Source organism: Microcaecilia unicolor, chromosome 12, assembly GCF_901765095.1.
Source record: "Microcaecilia unicolor chromosome 12, aMicUni1.1, whole genome shotgun sequence".
NCBI classification, from domain to species: domain Eukaryota; kingdom Metazoa; phylum Chordata; class Amphibia; order Gymnophiona; family Siphonopidae; genus Microcaecilia; species Microcaecilia unicolor.
Window position 1 is genome coordinate 102,914,096 of NC_044042.1, and position 21,687 is coordinate 102,935,782.

General features: G+C 44.8%; 1 protein-coding gene across 1 annotated transcript in view; it reads left to right on the top strand.

Moving 5' to 3' along the window:
* LOC115482024 (MATH and LRR domain-containing protein PFE0570w-like) overlaps positions 1-21,687 on the top strand; it is a 351,267-nt gene that overhangs the window by 51,156 nt on the left and 278,424 nt on the right. The window contains exon 2 of the mRNA XM_030221566.1: positions 1,499-1,570. The gene's annotated coding sequence lies outside the window, so the exon portion shown is untranslated. The remainder of the gene's footprint in view (positions 1-1,498; positions 1,571-21,687) is intronic.

The window sequence follows — 21,687 nt, forward strand, 5'->3', positions numbered from 1 at the left end:
GTTAGGCAGTCACATCAGAGAGTCAATCATTAAGTGAGGAAACCCTCGACTTAGGTGCAACCCGCTTCCATTTTTGCAAACGATCCTTTGTAGAGGTGGCTATTTCCACCAGCGGGACAGGTGACTGGGATAATCCTGCCTCGTGCAAAGCCTTCCATGCCTCCGCAAGATGGCAGACACGATACATTTTCCCCTCTAGAGTGAAAAGCAGGGCAAACGGAAAAGCCCATCTGTAGGAAATCTTCCTCTTAGTTAGAACTTCCAGAGCCAGCTTCATGAGACGCCTTTGGGACAGTGTAAAGGCTGAAAAGTCCTGGAAAATCTGAACTTTAGCATCATTGTAATCCACATATGGCGTTTGACTGGCCTTTTTTAGCAAACTTTTTCATACAGCCGAGGAAACAAATTTAGCAATGATATCTCGTGGTCTATTATCCAGTGGTTTTCCAAAAGCCCGATGTGCTCTATCAATCTCAATTGGCTCCTCAGACGGCTCCGTGTCGAACAGCTTTGCACATAGGACCCGAACAATGGTTGGGACATCCTCCACTTCCCCGCACTCAGGAACACCACGGAAACGAAGGTTGCACCTTCTACCGCAATTCTCCAGATCGTGAACTTTAAATTGGAGATCAGAGTATTGAGAAGAAACCAAATCCACCTTTGAGGCTAGATTAGTGAATTGCACTCGGCCCTCTAGATCCTTCACGCGGCCACCCAACTCCTTCAGGTCAGTGTTTAAGAATCTCCTCTCTTATAGTTTGGAGAGATTTAGCTAGCTCTCTCGGTAACTCTCGCGTCGCAGCAACAGGGAGTAGCTCCGACTGAGATGCTGCCGAATCCGAGTGCGAGAGAGGAGCCGGAGACACGTGACACCGCGGGCTCTTGCTAGTTTGCTTCATTGCATGGCGCTCTGGGTCTTTATGGGGCTGCGACGCACTCTTACTCATGGTAGCTTCAAGTCTTACCTTCACCTCTGCTTCTTCAAATAAGGGTGAAATTTATCTGGAAGAGGGCGAAAAAAAAACCTTTAAAGATAGGAGGGTGCGGGAGCTCTCAGTTCAGGCAGCCATTCGGCACCGTGATGTCACTTCCTCTACCAAGCTCGATTTTAAGGATAAATTACATAAATGACATTCACAATGTTGACTAGTTCATATGGTTTGGGCACATTTTAAAGTATTATTGGACACCTTGTGGCACTCATTTAGATTTTACAGGGAAGCCAATGTGGCATTTTCATTAGACAAGTCAGCTGGTCTTTCCAGCCATTGTCAAATACTTACGTGCTTTCAGATCAGTATATAGGAAGAGCAGAATAAGAGCTGATAACACAGAGTCTTCCCCATTATTAATAGAGCATCAATGGATTTCCATATGTGTTAGTAAACTGATTAATGTAGTAAAACTAGAACAAGCATGTACTGTATGCTTTGTAAGACCAGTTGTACAGATGGATCATGTTTTGAAGTTGTTAACTAAAATTTACTTTCAACAGGGACCTTTCCTCCAATAAAATTGTAACTGTGCAAAGACATATATTTGAACCTCTTCCTCTTCTTCAGACTGTGTAAGTAATGTTTGTCTCATAATACCTCTAAACTTATTCAATTTTCAATTTGTTGTTTGCTGAAAGAATTCAGTGTCATTGGGTTTTTTAGGTTTTTCTTATAGTCGTTATCAGTTACATACTTGATTGATGGGTTACAGTGGAAAATTAATCCACCAAAGGGTGAAACTGACAGGGAACTAGTACATTGTATGTAGAGAGAGAAGAATTTTGTATAATTACAATCCTGGATAAGGCTAGGAGTAAATCATACAGCTAATGTTCCCTTTTTTTTTTTTTTTTAAAGGTTTTGAGGGATGGGAGTTTATTTGCTTGGGCTATTGTTAAGATGTGTCATTTTACTGTTTATTAGTAACTAGGTCTAATTGTATGAAATGGGACCTGTGCTAAAATATCGTGAGTTAGTTGTAAAACAATAAGGGCCCTATTTACTAAGCCACGCTATAGGCGTGCTACCGTTTTTACCATATGGGTGTCTTTAGCGTTAGCCTGTGCTAATTTTTAGCTCACACTAAAAATACTAGCACACCTTAGTAAACAGGTCCCTAAGTTTTAATGGTAGCCCACGCTTATAACTGTCCCCTTAAATGTTGATAGTACCTACATTGGATGCATCTATTGTTGGATATGCTGAACATAGAATATCTCTAAATATAAAGAACTTAACCACCAATTAGTGAAAGCAACTTTCTAAACAGGAATATGGTTATAAAAAGCTTTGAGAAACACATTAAAGAAAACAAAAAATGCGGGGAGACTGATCAAGATGGCGTCGAGTGCAGTCGCACTTTGCTGAGCTCCGGGAGATTTTTCCCTTTTCTATCTTTTATTAATTACCTCTTTTCTTCTCCATGCCTAAAAGGAAAGGGAAAATTAGAGGAGGTTTCTCCGCAACCTCTATTGCCCCTACCTTACGACAGGTACCGATCACAGCATATGCGACTCTGATTACAGCACGGGGGCGTTCCAGCAACCGGCGCAGAGAGGAGCCCCGGCCTGGAAAGTGATTTATCACTTAGCCCTCGAAGTCCAACGCGACAGGTTTTAGAAGCAGAGAGCAGATTGGGAGATCAGCCCGCCAAACCATCGGAAGCAGCGGTGGAGAGACGAGCAGAGGAGAATTTCTCCCAACCTCAGATGCTGCCTCAAACGGGAGATTCCCCGTAAATTTAAGCCTCTCGCTTACCTCCAAAGAAGTAGGAGCCAGAGAGATCGTCTCAGAGGGAAAATCTGCTGTGATGTCTGATGTGGAACCGCGGCCTACTCCTGAGACAGCCCTACTATCTTTGAAGAAACCAGCAACGGTAACGTTATACTCTCTCTGGTCTGCAGTGGAATCATTGCATAAGGTATGTCTTGCCTTTGTTACTAATACAAGTTCTAATACCTCAAAGGTAGACTCTCTCCAATATCAAATTGTTCTTCAAGAATCTAATATTATAAAGTTTGAAACATCATTAACCCAAGTAAAAGAACTGGAAACCAAATTGCTTCAAAATGTAGATGTGGTACAATGTAAAATAGAGAACTTGGAAAATGGGGCTAGAGCATTGAATTTGAGATTTTTGAATTTTCCGTCTATAAAATGTACCCCAATAAGAGAAATATTTCAGAAGTTCCTTAAAGAAGTTCTTCATTATTCTGAAGACACATTTCCCCCATTACAGAAGATTTATTATCTGCCTACCCGAGAAACCAGAACTACAGCTTCATTGCCTACAAATGTTTCTTCTGAAAGTCTAGATGTTTGTGCTCTTCTTGAGAGCTCATAAGATATAGAAGACTTTAGGTCTACTTTATTGGTTTCATTTGTTTTCCTTCAAGATAAAGAGGCAGTAATAAGACTTTACTTAAGACAAACAACTCCAGTATCTTTTATGGGAAAAAAGATCCAGATATTTTCGGATGTGTCTAGGGTGACACAAGAAAGAAGGAAAAGATTTTTGTCCATGAGACAGGAGATTCTGACTTTGTGTGCTAAATTTCAATTAAGATTTCCATGTAAATGTGTGATTCAGATAGAGAATATGACATATCATTTCTTTGAACCATCGCAATTGCGAACATTTATTGATGCAAGACATTAAAAGTAAAATGTAATCGTAATTCTTGACATCCATCATTTCTGTGATATTGTTTCTTTTTTAGTATCCTTATCCTCTATTAAGGATATCCATTTCAGTCTCCCCTAGCTTATGGTCTACTGCATTAAAAAAAGTTATAGTTGTTGGGGTATTTTTTCCCCCAAAATATTATTTCTTTGATGTACTAAGGCATATTTCTTGACAAAGTTTGCTTTGGAAGTGTATTAAAAATTTTATAAATAAAGAATTAAAAAAAAAAAAAGCTTACTTGTTCAATCACAGCGTTCTTACTTGTTGCTAGCTGAATTTCACCGATGTCTAAACATAGTGCCCATTAAAAAAAAAAAAAAAAAAGACGCTAATTAAATCATGATGTCAGCTGTCGGAGAATCTGCACTGGAATCTTAAAGAATACCGCCCATTGTATAATATATAAAATATATTGATTGGGGCTTTGATCCCTAATGTTTTCTACCACGAATTCTGTAATCAGGATCATGTAAATTATCATAGTAAAAATAAAAGGTAGCAGCACTACTGCTCATAAGTTTCAAACTTGTACTAATTTATCCCCATGAGGGGTACATGCTCATTCCTTCTTGTACCAGTAGCTGGGGGGAGGCAGGTGGAGGAGGAGGTGACATTTTGTAATACACCAACATTTGGATCTCTTGGATGATGATATTGTAATATCGTTCTGTGTTCCACATGTTGATCCAATAAAAAAATTTACTTTATAAAAGGGCACCTACAGTGGTGGAAATAAGTATTTGATCCCTTGCTGATTTTGTAAGTTTGCCCACTGACAAAGACATGAGCAGCCCATAATTGAAGGGTAGGTTATTGGTAACAGTGAGAGATAGCACATCACAAATTAAATCCGGAAAATCACATTGTGGAAAGTATATGAATTTATTTGCATTCTGCAGAGGGAAATAAGTATTTAATCCCTCTGGCAAACAAGACCTAATACTTGGTGGCAAAACCCTTGTTGGCAAGCACAGCGGTCAGACGTCTTCTGTAGTTGATGATGAGGTTTGCACACATGTCAGGAGGAATTTTGGTCCACTCCTCTTTGCAGATCATCTCTAAATCATTAAGAGTTCTGGGCTGTCGCTTGGCAACTCGCAGCTTCAGCTCCCTCCATAAGTTTTCAATGGGATTAAGGTCTGGTGACTGGCTAGGCCACTCCATGACCCTAATGTGCTTCTTCCTGAGCCACTCCTTTGTTGCCTTGGCTGTATGTTTTGGGTCATTGTCGTGCTGGAAGACCCAGCCACGACCCATTTTTAAGGCCCTGGCGGAGGGAAGGAGGTTGTCACTCAGAATTGTACGGTACATGGCCCCATCCATTCTCCCATTGATGCGGTGAAGTAGTCCTGTGCCCTTAGCAGAGAAACACCCCCAAAACATAACATTTCCACCTCCATGCTTGACAGTGGGGACGGTGTTCTTTGGGTCATAGGCAGCATTTCTCTTCCTCCAAACACGGCGAGTTGAGTTCATGCCAAAGAGCTCAATTTTTGTCTCATCTGACCACAGCACCTTCTCCCAATCACTCTCGGCATCATCCAGGTGTTCACTGGCAAACTTCAGACGGGCCGTCACATGTGCCTTCCGGAGCAGGGGGACCTTGCGGGCACTGCAGGATTGCAATCCGTTATGTCGTAATGTGTTACCAATGGTTTTCGTGGTGACAGTGGTCCCAGCTGCCTTGAGATCATTGACAAGTTCCCCCCTTGTAGTTGTAGGCTGATTTCTAACCTTCCTCATGATCAAGGATACCCCACGAGGTGAGATTTTGCGTGGAGCCCCAGATCTTTGTCGATTGACAGTCATTTTGTACTTCTTCCATTTTCTTACTATGGCACCAACAGTTGTCTCCTTCTCGCCCAGCGTCTTACTGATGGTTTTGTAGCCCATTCCAGCCTTGTGCAGGTGTATGATCTTGTCACTGACATCCTTAGACAGCTCCTTGCTCTTGGCCATTTTGTAGAGGTTAGAGTCTGACTGATTCACTGAGTCTGTGGACAGGTGTCTTTCATACAGGTGACCATTGCCGACAGCTGTCTGTCATGCAGGTAACGAGTTGATTTGGAGCATCTACCTGGTCTGTAGGGGCCAGATCTCTTACTGGTTGGTGGGGGATCAAATACTTATTTCCCTCTGCAGAATGCAAATAAATTCATATACTTTCCACAATGTGATTTTCCGGATTTAATTTGTGATGTGCTATCTCTCACTGTTATCAATAACCTACCCTTCAATTATGGGCTGCTCATGTCTTTGTCAGTGGGCAAACTTACAAAATCAGCAAGGGATCAAATACTTATTTCCACCACTGTATATACCTTTATGAAATAGGCATCCAGAACCAGCTCCAGTAGTACACAATTTCCCAACTAGCTCAGAAGTTACAAATGTGTTAATATGCTTTTGGGCACTCATATATTTTATAAACCCTCTTCGCTTCTTTGAGTTTAATTCGATAATCTTTTCTGTGATCCTCTCGTTGTGTTCTTTTGTATTTCTTGAACAAAGCCTCTTTTGCTCTTATTTTTTCAGCTACTTGTTTGGAGAACCGTATAGGCTTCCTGTTTCTCTTGGTTTTGTTTACTTTCCTCGCGTAAAGATCAGTCGCCATATTTATGCTTGCCTTTAGCTTTGACCACTGATTTTCCACTTCTCCTACACCTTCCTACTCCAACAACTCCTTCTTTAGGTTTTCCCCCATTTTATCAAAATCAGTACGTCTGAAATCCAGTACTTTGAGTTTTGTGTGTCCACACTCCACCTTCGACCTTATATCAAACCATATGGTGTGATGATCCCTATTAGATAGGTGGCCACCCACCCAGATATTGGAAACACTTCCTCCATTCGTGAGCACTAGATCCAGCATCGACCCTTCCCTCGTGGGTTCCATCACCATTTGTCTGAACAAGGCACTTTGACAGGCGTCCACAATCTTTCTACTTCTTTCCGATTCCGCAGACGGGAGGTTCCAATCCACATCAAACAAGTTGAAATCTCCCAACAGTAGCACCTCCCCTTTCATAACAATATTTTGAATATCTTCTATCAGATCCTTCTCTAGCTTCTCTGTTTGTGCTGGTCTGTACAAACAGAGGTCTGTAGATAACCCCCGTGTGGATACAGGTTCCATCTTCTCGTTCCAGGTCGATCCATAAAGCTCTCCCCAGGTCCCCCGCATTTCAGCCGCTCTGATGTTGTCTCTCACATACAGCGCCACTCCTCCACCCCTTCAGCCCTCTCTATCCTTCCTAAAAAGATTATAGCCCGGTATAGTCACATCCCATTCATGGGAATCATTGAACCACGTCTCTGCAATAACAACAATATCCAATTTTTCTTCAAACATCAGAGATTGCAAGTCTTGAATCTTTTTACCTAGACTACGAGCATTTGTGCTCATTGCTTTCCATTTGCATAGAGAGTTTAGGTTGTTTTCTATATTTAGACGGCCTTTCCTTCTGCCATCATGTTTATTCTGGGTGTGACTTCCCAAATTCTCTTGTTTCCTTTTGTCACCCCACCTTCTAGTTTAAATGTCTAGAAACATACTGTCTGAATTTCTCCCCAAGGATCCTTTTTCCAGTCACAAAAAGATGTAGCCCATCATTACGGTAGAGCCTGTTATTTCTCCACGTATTACCCCACACTCCTATGTATCTAAAACCTTCTTCTGTACACCAAGGCTCAAGCCACTTATTGAAGTCCACTGATTTGCATAGTCTTTCCTCTCCCTTCCCCTATGTGAGAATTACTTCAGAAAAAGCCACAGTCTGAGCCAAAGATTTCAGTCCCTCCCCAAGCTTCTGGAACACTCTCTGTGCTGTAAACTTTCTATTGTTGACCAGGTCATTTGTCCCCAGGTGAATTACAACATCAGTGTTCGAAGCCTTGCTCTCTTCTCGGGTCACTTTCAGTATTTGGTCAGTACATCTGGTAACAGAAGATCCTGGAAGGCATTTCACTAGGTTGGAACCCTTGAACTGTGTTTCTAAGTTAATGCCTCTGATAATGGTTTTGTAAGAGCCCTGTTCTGCATATAAAACATATTTTACACATAGAAAAAGCTTTGTGGCTTTATCTCCCATGGGTGTATATATTTCTGTGTGATTTGCATCTGGGGGGGGGGGTTATTTATTTATTTATTCGTGACCTTTATACCCCACATTAGCCCGAAATAGACTCAAGTTCAATGTGGCTTATAAACATTGTAGGCTACCATTAAGATGTGTTATTTTACCACATCATGCTATGCAATGAGACCCTGTGCTAAAATAGCACAACGTGATAAAGTAACCTGCCTTAATGGCAGCTCATGTTGATAACATTTCCTCTAGGCATGTCGAGGGCAATTGTCAAACTGCTTTGCTGTGATGTCCATGGGTATTTTTTACCTATAGTTTTCGTAACTGTTTTTTAAAGTGAAACTTGCCTAAGGAAAATGTACCTTAAGACACTTGCCTCAACTTTTTCGATCAGCTCTTTTTTTGAGAAAGATGACATATTTAGTTCTCTGAGGACAAGCAGGCTGAATTATCATCACATATGGGTCGTCCTCCGCGACGGCCCCAGGCGACCGAAACTCTTTAGTAAAATCTAAAAGTTTGTAGAACACGCCGTGGCGCGGACCCGAGTGCACCGCGTATGTGCGAACAGCTTCCCGCCGGCGATGCAAGCGTGCCTTCAGTTCTCTTTTTTCCCCGCAATCGAGGAAAGTTGTGTTACCAGCGTTCTTTCATTTGCCTCAGGAGAACTGCGTTCGGTGTGTTATTGCCGATTCTCTTTTTACTTCTTTTCTACTTCGCGTTGTCAAAATATATATATATATATATATATATATAAAGGTTTTCCCTTTAATTCTTAGTTTTTATTCCCACTTTAAAGTTTCCTTGTTTTTTCGACGAGGCCATCTTTTAGGCTGCTTGGTCGGGCTGTTTTTCCCCTTTATGTGCACTTTTTCTTGGCACAATCGAGCCTTTTGATTTTGCGACCGCCGTTTTTCCCTCCATGTCATCGAGGACACCCAGCGGCTTCAAACGTTGTACTCTGTGCAACCGGATCATTTCAGGTACCGATCCCCACTTGTGGTGTCTTGTTTATTTTCTTAGAATCTGCCTTTACTAATCAGGCAGCGGAAGCAGTGGCCTGTCTCATCTCTCTGGGCAAAGTTACATATGCCCTCCCAATATCTAGCTTTCCCAACCTTGAATCTGCTCATGGCAGTTCGGTACAGACTCAGCCGTAGCTAAGTCTGTAATTAAAGAGGAACCCAGTTTTAATTAGTTAAAGAGATATAGTTTATTAGTATTAATTAGCATTGATACATTACCCAATAATGAGGATACCAGCAATTCAGTCAATCATACAGTGGAACAGAATCACCCGACACACCAGCTCTCGGTGGTGCTGTGTCTTTCTCCTCCATCAGCATCTGCATCTGCCTCTGCATCTTACACCTCTCGGGGTGCTTCCTTTATACTGTCTCAACCCAATGGATTCCAATGGGATCCAGCTTTGTCAGCAGAACTCGCTATTCCTTATCAGTTGATAAGGAACCGATAAGGGTGACTTCATTGGGTCCCAGGTTCTAACTATACACACAAGGGGTGCAAAGCACAGCTGGCGAGATGACTTCATCGGTCACTCTGCTCTTCTCAGCTCCCCTCTCCCTCTGAGTACTCTCTAACTACGTACATCTACCCCTTTATCTACATTCATTAACCCAAAACATCTTTCTCATGACTCTTCACCGATGCCAGTCCCAGGCATGTTTACAAGAGCAAAGGACCCCCTCCCGTGCCAGCTCCCTGAGAACTCAGTTCAGCTTGTGCTGCAGAAAAATGTATTTTGTATCAGAGATGACTTTGGATTTTTAAGAGAAGCCCAGCTCTTATTATGAGCCATTTGCTTGTAGAGGCCTAGCTCTTTAGCCTGAGCCATTGACCTGTATTTTACTGAGAGCAAGGGCGGCCATATATATTCAGTCTCCAGTGTCTTGGGCCCGACCATTTGCCTATTGCATGTAAGCTCTGCAAATTGATGAAAAAACGGACCCAAGTAGCTCGAGAGGCTCAGCGTGAGAGGCTTTTTTCAGATCAGTCCGGTCCTTCGACATCAGCATCGACATTGGTACCGAGGTCAGCGTCATCGACGTCAGCGTCGAGGGAAGCATTGACATCTAGAAGCAGACGACGTGAGTGACTGGAACCAACGGGAGACATAGAGCTGTTGGACTAAGGCTGTCGCCTGTGGTGCTGTATCCCCTAAATGGATCTGGGCCTAAACAACCGATTTCTACCAGGTTTCCATTAAAATCCATTAAGCTATATAAATTTGAACAAGCCATCAATCATCTCTCTAGCCTGATAGACTAGGAGAGCCTACGCCACGGAACAACTCCTCTTATCCACTTGACTACTCATACCCGAACCACCGATCTGTATGAACCATGGATTCTGCCACACTTATGATAAACTACCAAGTCTCTGTTAACCTCACTGACCCAACTACATAACGCACATTACCACGGAGCTCTACGCCCCAGGACGTCAATCTTGATCATCTGACTGCTTTGTTTAGCTTGCCTGCGTCATCTGTTCCTGCCTGCATCCTCTGCCCCAGCCTGTATCGTCTGTTCCTGCCTGCATCCTCTGCCCCAGCCTGCATCGTCTGTTCCTGCCTGCATCATTTGTTCCTACCTGCATTCTCCGCCCCAGCCTACATCATCTGCTTCAGCCTGCTCCAGCCTAATCTCCAGTCCTGCAACCTCTACTCCTACCTACATCATCTGCTCCAACCTGCAGTTTAAACTCCGTCCTGCAACCTCGACTCCTTTTTCCAGCCTTCAGCCTCGACTCCAGCTGCCTCACCTTTGTTTGTGACTGTTAGCTAACATCTAGGACTGCCTGAGTCTATACATATGGCTCCATTTTACATTCTCCTCTTAGTATTGTCCCTTCCCAATTTACTCCTCTACCCGAAACCACTATGCACTGTAGTTATACATTGCCCTGTCGTTCATTATATTACCTCACCATCTCTCCTGTCCTCTTCCTCCCTCCTTGCTTTCTGCCTTCAACACTTCATCCCTTCCATCTCACCTTCCCCATTCTATCTGAACTCATCTCGCCTTCGTCGCCTTCATCACCACTCTTCTACTCTCCTCCATACTCTCTTACTCCTTCTTCTCTCTGCTGGAGACATCAATCCCAATCCTGGTCCCCCCACCAACCCTCATCCTATTTCTGCACGTCGCACCGTGACCCCTCCAATCTCATCTCTATTCCTCTCCTCCCCCCCCCTTCTTTGCCCTTCTCATGCGCCTTGTGGAATGCCCACTCTGCAACAAACTTTCCTATGTCCATGACCTTTTTATCACTCGTAGCCTCCATCTGCTTGCGATAACTGAGACTTGGCTCTGCCCTGATGACTCTGCTTCAGTCGCTGCCCTCTGCCACTGTGGTTATCTCTTCTCCCAAACTCCTCGCCCTATTGGCCGCGGTGGTGGTGCTGGTCTATTACTCTCACCCTCTTCCAAATTTTAATCTCTTCTGCCACCTTAGTCTCTCTGTTTTTCTTCCTTTGAAGTCCACTCTGTCCGCCTATTCACTCCTTTGCCTCTTCGAATAGCAGTTATTTATTGTCCCCCTGATAAATCTCTTTCATCCTTTCTCAGCGACTTTGACACTTGGCTTTCCTTCTTTCATGATACTTCCTCCCCTTCCCTCATCCTTGGCGACTTTAACATTCATGCTAATGATCCCTCCATCTGTCAGTGCCTCACCTTAACATCCTCCTTCAATCTTCAACTATGTTACACTTCCCCTACCCACCAAAATGGTCACTGTCTTGATCTTATCTTCTCCTATAACTGTTGTTAAAAGAATTTTACTTAACAATACTTACGAATACCTTCAGACCAAGTCAGGTTTAAGCATTTTTATTTACTTGCAAGGAGACAGATCCAACTGCAGTCAGAAGGTTGTCTTACCCAAGATTCCTCTCCCCTGCTCTTATAAGTTTCTGTACGTGCAGGGGCACAAAAGAAGCTCAGTGCCTGTGTGTCTGTCAACACTATTGCATTTTCTAACATGTTAGATTTCTAGGCTACTAGTCAGCTTGTTTGACTCCCAAGCATATCTAGGCACATTCCATTCTATTGGTCATGTACACAAGGTCAGAGAATCTACAGTCCAGAGAGTCTACATTTATTGTAGAAATTGTAAGAATGATTAACCCTATGCTAGCAAAACATTTTTTCTACATTTCCCTCCTGTTTATCATTATTACATATTTTACTCAAGTCTCTAAGGTAGATTCCTTTCCAAGACTCCATCTTTCAGTCCTGGAAATTCATGTAGTCTTGAGATTGTTATATACCAATGGAGGCTACATAGTCCTTATTAGGGTCGCATCAATAAGTCTTTGGAATAGGCCGCGTGCGGCCACAGCAACAGACGTCAATACTGAAGAAATCAGGCCACTCTAATCCATCGAATGGGTCATTAAAGCCTGAATTCTCCACAAGTTCCCTTGACAAGGCTGTTTAGTCCAGTCAATGCCTTGGTAATGTTTCCATCGGGAGCTGTATTCGGAATGTATGTACAACAAAATTTTCCAAACATCTGGCAAACTTTGCCTTTCTCTGCCAGCAATGTGTCCAATGCTAGTTGATTCTGCCACGTCATTATTGAAGTGGCATCCAGCTGTTAAGCAATTCCTTGTACAGCATCTCGAATGTAGTCAACAAACCTCTGTTGGTTTTAATAGCTATAGTTGATCCAATCCACATTTTTTATTATTTATTGGGTACCCCTCAAGGCAACCTGATGTATGAGGGACAAATCATCCGTCAGGTGTTACTGCCCTCTTCATTTTGTGTGGAATTGATTCTGGCAGTTCTAATGTTAACATATGAGAGCATAACAACTTGTACTAATACACACTCCCTGTGCCACACTTGTGGAAGATGAGGTCTGAAGGAGGTCTCCACACATCCACCAAACATCAGCTCCTCCTTCTGGGACCAATCAAGAATTTTATTTATTTATTTATTTATTGCATTTGTTTCCCACATTTTCCCACCTCTTTGCAGGCTCAATATGACTTACAATACATCATGAGTAGTGAAGATACATAAGAAAATATACATTTAGTATAACAGAAGGATCTTGGGTAACATGATGATGGTAGAACATGGTAGTAGTTTGACAAGCAAATATTATAAGACAGTACTGGATATATGTATAGGAGTTCACATTTGTTGATCTTTGTGATATGCCTTGTTAAAGAGATGGTGTTTAGGGTTCTGTTTTTCTTTCATAGTCAGATTTTCAAATCTGATCACCTTAGGCAGGGAAAGTTCAAAGTCTTTTCGAGAAATATTTTTCTCCAATCCTGCTTCGATTGAAGTGGTTTTGAGAATTATTCTTTTTCTGATCTCCAGAATTTGATGTCCTTTTCACTGTGTCTATGGACTGGAGCAGGAGGACGATAAGTGCTATACCACAAATTGCTCCTAGGACCAATCTGACTGTCCTCTGTCTGTCAGTCAAGGTCTTAATTGCTCTCCTCTCTTCCAGTCATCCGAAAGAACTCCACACTGTTGTCTCAGTCAATTGTTTACATGGGTCATTTGGATCAGATGTAAAGGCCTCCATTTTGACCCTAAATTCTCGCTTGGGTTATCTTCTTCACCGGGTTTGAGGTGAGAGTTCCTATTGAAGCACCTCCTCTTTGTAACCGGGCTTACCCTTGCGAGAAGTTGGTCTACTCTGGTTGCCTAATTTTCAGTTGTTTTTTTTTCTTGATGACCTTAAGTAGGACCCAGGAGGTGGAGTTTTGAACATAGGAGGGTCCTGGTTCCTTTTAGCAAAACTGGGAAGAGCAAGCCCAGAATGTGGCAAGTTGGATTCATCACTTTGGTACTCTTGAGTAATTGCAATAATTAACCAAGGGTGCTAATCTCTATCTAGTATCTTATATGAGATCAGCCAGAAGTGTTAAGTAGGACAATCCCATCATCAGGACCAGGATCCCAACTCAAAACAGACATGACAGGGTTAAAATGTAGCAGTCTTCAGATATCTTGTAGCAGGAAGTATGGTTTTGCAGCTTTACAGCAGCGGTTGTTAAGGCCTCAATTTGGAAAGAATTATCTTCAAGGCCCTGGGAAGAGCAGGACAGAGATGTTATTATAAAGGTAGATTATCATCCGCTTTATGGAAAACATTAAAATGGCTTTATATATGTTGCCAGTGATTCCTCAGCCTCCTCATGACTCTTTTCTAACGAGGCAAACTGAGGGATCACATATTACCTTCTAAACAGAATTTCAAAGGGAGTTAATCCTGTCCTCCCTGCTGATGTTATATGCATGGCCAAGGTGAGGCAGCACATCCAATTCTTTCCAGTTTCTGCCATTATCCTTCTCAATCTGCTTTTGAAGATTCCACTGTGTCTTTTCACCAACTCCACTGACTGGGGGTGGTAGACACAATGGTTCCTCAAGTCAATGGCTAATTGTTTCCCTAACAGATAAACAATGGAGTTTACAAAAGTGGGGACCATTGTCACTATAAATTCTCTCTGGAATGCCATTCCATGGTATGACTACTTTCCAGGTACTGGACCCCTGAACCTAACTCTTGCACAGTAAAGTAAATTCTGACCTTTAAATTCCAAACTTCTCAACTTTCTGGCTGTAGGTGAGATACCTGATATTCTCTTTAATTTAATGCTTATTGCTTAATTAATTAATTTGCCCTGTGAAACCTTTTCTTTCTTTCTTTCTTTTCCTGCCAAGCTCTGATAGAGAGGAGAGGCTGTTTTTAAACTGCATAGCACTCAATTGAGGCTCTGAAGTTGCATTTTACATTGCTGAAACTGCTATAATTATTGGGAATATTTAGATTTATATTATATTCTAGGGCAATTTTGAAAGTTAAATCAATTGAAAATTCTTTGATCAGACTGTACCAATTCTGGTCCCCATCTAGAGAATTGCCTTGATAACAGCAGTTAGCTGACACACTGGGACTTATAATCCCACCCACCCCAGGGTTTTCCACTCATTTATAGACAAACCAAACCTCATTACCTTTACTCAATCATACAAAGGCAGTCTTGCAGACTGTTAACCCAACATAATACACCTGTTCATACCCATTTCAACCAATCAGGATTACTTTTATTCTCTGCAATAATTGTGGTGCTTTAGTTTCAAGGCCAATCATCTGGAGACTTAAAGCTTGTCCTATCTGTCTTCAGCTATCTAGTTTTAAACAAGAGCTCAGTAAAGTAATGCAAGAATTGGATACAATTAAAGCAGCTTCTAGGACTGCACAGAAAAATAGCTTCTCACCACTCCCTCAAAGAATAAAACCACATAAGAACAGATGGTTCACAGTAGGCTCAGGCAGACTTCGTCATGTGACACAGAAGCATCCGCCTGCACAAGTGTTGCCACTAAAGAATTATTTTGCTCCATTACAGCACTGTAATGCTCCTGAAAATAGAACTGAGGCAGGGGAAAAAGCAATAAAGTTGAAACAAAAAGACATGACGGTACCCAAAGTGAAAAGACACCCCCAAAAAGTCATGAAGGTACCCAAAGTGAAAAGACATCCCCAAATCACTAATGTTGAAACACATACCAAGAAATATAGATGGAAAGCGATGGCCACAAATACTCATAGTCTAAGCAATAAAGTTCATGACCTTCAAGCCCTGATGTTAGAGGCAGACTTAGATGTTGTTGCAATCACAGAGACGTGGCTCAACGGTTCCCACGAATGGGATGCAAGCATACCAGGCTATAATCTATTTAGGAAGGATAGAGAGGGTCGTAAAGGTGGAGGAGTAGCTCTGTATGTGAGGAATGATATGGCGACTGAAATGACAGGGACCTGGGGAAAAGAAGAAGCGATATGGATCACCTTAAAAAGAGATGATAGAACCTCTGTCCACGTGGGTGTTGTCTACAGACCCCCGACACAATTAGAGGAACTAGATAAAGATCTGATCGCAGATATTCAAAAATTAGTAAAGAAAAAAGTGGTTCTGTTGATGGGAGATTTCAATCTGCCGGATGTAGATTGGAAGGTTCCGTCTGCCAAATCGGAAAGAAGTAGAGAGATCGTGGATGCTTTCCAAAGTACTCTGCTCAGACAAATGGTGACGGAACCCACGAGGGAGGGCGCGACGCTGGATCTGGTGCTCACAAATGGGGATAGTGTGTCAAATGTCCGAGTGGGTGCACACCTGGGAAGCAGTGACCATCAAACTGTTTGGTTTGATATAACGGCTGAAGTGGAGGGCGGCCACTCTAAACTCAGAGTCCTGGATTTCAAGCGTGCTGACTTTAGTAAAATGGGGGAATACCTGAGGAAGGAGATGATGGGCTGGGAGGACGTACAAGAAGTGGAAGGGCAGTGGTCCAGGCTGAAAGAAGTAATAAATAGGGCCACAGACCTTTATGTAAGGAGAGTAAATAAAAGCAAGAGAAAAAGGAAACCGATATGGTTCTCCAAGCAAGTGGCTGAGAAAATAAAGGCTAAAGAGCATTCCAGAAATATAGAAAATCTCAAGAAGAGGAACACGGGGAGGAATACTGGATGAAACTGAAAGAAGCCAAGAGAGAGGTACGATTGGCGAAGGCGCAAGCGGAAGAACAAATGGCTAAAAATGTAAGGAGGGGCGACATACATTTCTTCAGGTATATTAGTGAAAGGAAAATGACTAAAAAGGGAATTGTGAGACTAAAAGATACAGCGAACCGCTATGTAGATAATGATGAAGAAAAAGCCAATTTGATAAATAGATACTTTTGTTCTGTTTTCACTGAAGAAAATCCTGGAGAAGGACCGCGAGGGACTGGCAAAAGTACACCTGAGAATGGATTGGATAGAGCACCGTTCACGGAAGAGAGTGTGTATCAACAACTTGGAAAGCTAAAGGTGGACAAAGCCATGGGACCGGACGGGATCCATCCCAGAATATTGAGAGAGCTCAGAGAGGTTCTGGCGGGTCCTCTTAAAGATTTGTTTAATAAATCCTTGGAGACGGGAGAGGTTCCGAGGGATTGGAGAACGGCGGAGGTGGTCCCTCTTCACAAAAGTGGTGATAGGGAAGAAGCTGGAAACTACAGGCCAGTAAGCCTCACTTCGGTTATTGGAAAAGTAATGGAAGCGATGCTGAAAGAAAGGATAGTGAATTTCCTGGAAGCCAATAAGTTGCAAGATCAGAGACAACATGGTTTTACCAGAGGGAAATCGTGCCAAACGAATCTCATTGAATTCTTTGATTGGGTAACTGGAGAATTGAATCATCGACGTGCTATAGACGTAATCTACTTAGATTTTAGCAAAGCTTTTGACACGGTTCCCCATAGGAGGCTCTTAAATAAACTAGATGGGCTGAAGATAGGTCCCGAAGTAGTGAACTGGATTAGGAACTGGTTGACGGACAGACAGAGGGTGGTGGTGAATGGAGTTTGCTCGGAGGAGGGAAAGGTGAGTAGTGGAGTGCCTCAGGGATCGGTGCTGGGGCCGATTCTGTTCAATATATTTGTGAGTGACATTGCCGAAGGGTTAGAAGGTAAAGTTTGCCTATTTGCGGATGATACTAAGATTTGCAACAGAGTGGACACCCGGGAGAGAGTGGAAAGCATGAAAAAGGATCTGAGGAAGCTAGAAGAATGGTCTAAGGGTTGGCAATTAAAATTCAACGCAAAGAAATGCAAAGTGATGCATTTAAGGAGTAGAAACCCACGAGAGACTTATGTGCTAGGCGGTGAGAATCTGATAGGTACTGAGGGGGAGAGGGATCTTGGGGTGATAGTATCCGAGGATCTGAAGGCGACGAAACAGTGTGACAAGGCGGTGGCCGTAGCGAGAAGGTTGCTAGGCTGTATAGAGAGAGGCGTGATCAGCAGAAGAAAGGAAGTGTTGATGCCCCTGTACAAGTCATTGGTGAGGCCCCACCTGGAGTATTGTGTTCAGTTTTGGAGGCCGTACCTTGCCGAAGGATGTTAAAAAAATGGAAGCGGTGCAAAGAAAAGCTACGAGAATGGTATGGGATTTGCATTCCAAGACGTATGAGCAGAGACTTGCTGACCTGAACATGTATACCCTGGAGGAAAGGAGGAACAGGGGTGATATGATACAGACGTTCAAATACTTGAAAGGTATTAATCCGTAAACAAATCTTTTCCGGAAATGGAAAGGCGGTAGAACGAGAGGACATGAAATGAGATTGAAGGGGGGCAGACTCAAAAAGATGTCAGGAAGTTTTTTTTCACGGAGAGGGTGCTGGATGCTTGGAATGCCCTCCCGCGGGAGGTGGTGGAGATGAAAACGGTAACAGAATTCAAACATGCGTGGGATATGCATAAAGGAATCCTGTGCAGTAGGAATGGATCCTCAGAAGCTTAGCCAAAATTGGGTGGCGGAGCAGGTGGTGGAAGAGAGGTTGGTGGTTTGGAGGCGAGGGCAGTGGAGGGCAGACTTATATACGTCTGTGCTGGAGCCAGTGATGGGAGGCGGGAAATACTGCTGTGCAGACTTGTACGGTCTGTGCCCTGAAAAAGGCAGGTACAAATCAAGGTAAGGTATACACATATGAGTTAATCTTGTTGGGCAGACTGGATGGACCATGCAGGTCTTTTTCTGCTGTCATCTACTATGTTACTATGTTGTATCAAAGCTTTAGCCACTGCTAGGGCATCAGCTGTTTTACCTGGGAAAGTTTTCTACCCTTTTGGAAAACATATTTACAATTTTTTTTTTACAGTAACAGTGTTATAAACAAAACCCGCATGCTGTTCCCTCCTGTTGAGATATGGCTTGTCCCATGGGTCATTATTATTATATAGGAGATATACAGTAACACCTTATTCAAGGGAGAGGGACTGGTATTGCCCCTATCGTAAAGGAAGACCGTGTGCTAATCTTAACAAGGTTAAACAACTCAATTACTTGATTCCCCCTTTTTCTAAGAAAGTATCAAGGTTGCCAATCCCCTCCCAGCATTTCATATGTAATGAGCCAAAAGGTTACCAATTCACCCGTGTGGGGTCAGGTTATTGATATGTCTCCCTGTTCAATCCTTATGGTAGCCCACCCATGGAAGATGTGCTCTTCCCCTATAATGGATGTCCCTGGTCCTGTAGGCCAAGTGTCTAGTAAGGGTTCACACAGTGTACAAAACCTGGTCACCGGATCCAAGGCAGGATTATCATCAGGGTCTGGATCCCAGCTCTTCTGAGCAGGGACCGTCCTTAGTTATTAATTTGTACAGCGCTGCGTAACCCTAGTAGCGCTCTAGAAATGTTAAGTAGTAGTAGTAGCTCAAAGCAGGTCTGCTGTAGGGGTCATTCATATAGTTTTTTTTCCCCTTTTCTTTCCTTTAATCTTGACTCCTCTGTCTTTTATCTCTATCCATCCAGGGGGGAATTTGCAGGGGTCGCTACTGGTCCCTTGATCCTGGTATCCAGCAAGGTTTGAGAAGGACCTTTTTTTTTTTTCAGGAGGACTGTAGCTTGGTATTGACCAGTACCCACTCTCCCAGTTAACAGCAAATTCAAGTGGTGGAATTTAGGCCAGTAACCCTTAAATGAGATAGAGGAAGACAACGGTAGTATAGAATTTGTTTCATTAAAATACATATCATTCAGTGTCAAATGGGGATAATCCAAACATTTCATAGGGGAAATTCCCAAATCCCTTTGGGGTGCAGTCCTGACTGTTTGTGAAAGAGAAAACCTTTTACAATGTCCTCTCTCCCCACATTCAGTACATACAGATGAGGAGGCCCTTTCTCTAGTTCTCTGTAAACATTCTTTCTCCGAGGACAAGCAGGCTGCTTGTTCTCACGACTGGGTTGACGTCCGCGGCAGCCCCCACCAACCGGAAGAAGCTTCGCGGGACGGTCGGCACGCAGGGCACGCCCACCGCGCATGCGCGGCCGTCTTCCCGCCCGTGCGCGACCGCTCCCGCCAGTTACTTTTTTTCCGCGACTGGAGAGAGTTGTGCAATTGCCTCTCTCTCCGTTCAGCCGCCGGATTTTTCGACCGCGTTTACGCGGATCGTTGCTTTGACCCGTTCGGTTCCTCTTTCTTTCTTTCTTTGTATTGTTAAAAAAAAAAAAAAAAAAAAAAAAAGATTTTCGCGCGTGTGGAGCACGCGCTCCCCTTTTCCCTCGCTTCCAGCGGGGACGCCTCGTTGCGGCCTAGTGGCCGCTCGGTCGGCTAGTTTTTTCGTGGTGTGATTTTAGCCACCATTGCCGACTTTGACTTCGCCGACGCGATTTTTCCGTCGATGTCCTCGAAGGTCCCGAGTGGATTTAAAAAGTGTGGTCGCTGCGGCCGGCCGATCTCGCAGACCGACACCCACGGTTGGTGCCTCCAGTGCCTCGGGCCGGAGCACAATCTCAAGTCGTGCGCGCTGTGTCTCGGTCTCCGGAAACGGACTCAGGTTGCGAGGCAAGTTCTGCGGGACCGTCTTTTTGGAACTTGCGCCGGCCCCACGACGTCGACCTCGACGGCATCGTTATCGAAGGCCGGTTCTTCGGTACCGGTATCGATGCCCGAGACATCGGCACCGATGGCAGCGACCCCAGGAGAACAGGTCCCGTCGGCCCGCCGGTCCGCCGGTGAGAGTGGGGTTGAGAGGCCGCGTGGGCAGTCGGCCCCGGTCACTCCCTCAGCTCGTGAGCCACGGGACCGAACCCTGTCGGACCCGGTACCTCGAGACCGAGGGGGATCGACCTCCTCCTCCTCCATGCCCTCCGGCGCCGGTGACGTGCACCGGAAAAAAGATAAGAAGCGCCGTCACCGGGAGCCCTCGGTGCACCCTGAAGGGGAGTCGACGCCGAAGCGTCATCGCAGAGAGGAGAGATCTCCGTCGGTGGTGGAGGTACCGACGCGTCGGGGTTCCGGCACCTCGGTGCCGTCTCCTGGCCCCCAGCAGCTTCTGGCACCGACACCCTTACCGGCCCCACCGCCTTTCCCGGCAGCGGGCCTGGACGAGTGCCTCAGAGCCATCCTTCCGGGGATCCTGGAAGGGCTGATGCGCCAGGCTGTGCCGGCGTCGGGGGTGCTTGCGCCCCCGGCGCCGATGACTGTGGCGCCGGCGAGCTCTAGCCCGGCGCCGGGGCTGTCGACACCGCCGCCGCTTGCGGTGCCGGTCTCGACCGCCACGCAGGTGGAGTCCCCGTCGACGTCGATGGAGGGAGCTCCGTCCCCGCCGGCGCGGGAGTCCACCGCTCGACGACACCGAGACCTCGGTGCCTCGACGTCGAGCCGGGCCCGGTACCGGACTCAGCTACATGAGCTAATGTCCGATACCGAGGATGAGGACTCGTGGGGGGAAGAGGAGGACCCGAGATATTTCTCCTCAGAGGAGTCTACGGGCCTTCCCTCGGACCCCACGCCGTCACCGGAGAGGAAGCTCTCACCTCCTGAGAGTCTCTCCTTTGCTTCCTTTGTGCGGGATATGTCTATAAGCATTCCCTTTCCCGTGGTCTCTGTGGAAGAGCCGAGGGCCGAGATGCTCGAGGTCCTCGACTATCCATCACCACCTAGAGAGTCCTCCACGGTACCGCTGCACAATGTCCTGAAGGAGACGCTGCTTCGGAACTGGGTGCGACCACTAACTAACCCCACCATTCCCAAGAAAGCAGAGTCCCAGTACAGGATCCACTCTGACCCAGAGCTCATGCGACCCCAGTTGCCCCATGACTCAGCGGTCGTGGATTCTGCTCTCAAGAGGGCACGGAGTTCGAGGGATACCGCCTCGGCGCCCCCGGGGCGGGAGTCTCGCACTCTGGACTCATTTGGGAGGAAGGCCTACCAATCCTCCATGCTCGTGACCCGCATCCAATCTTACCTGCTCTATATGAGCATCCACATGCGGACCAATGTGCAACAGCTGGCGGACCTGGTCGATAAGCTCCCGCCGGAGCAGTCCAGGCCATATCAGGAGGTGGTCAGGCAGCTGAAGG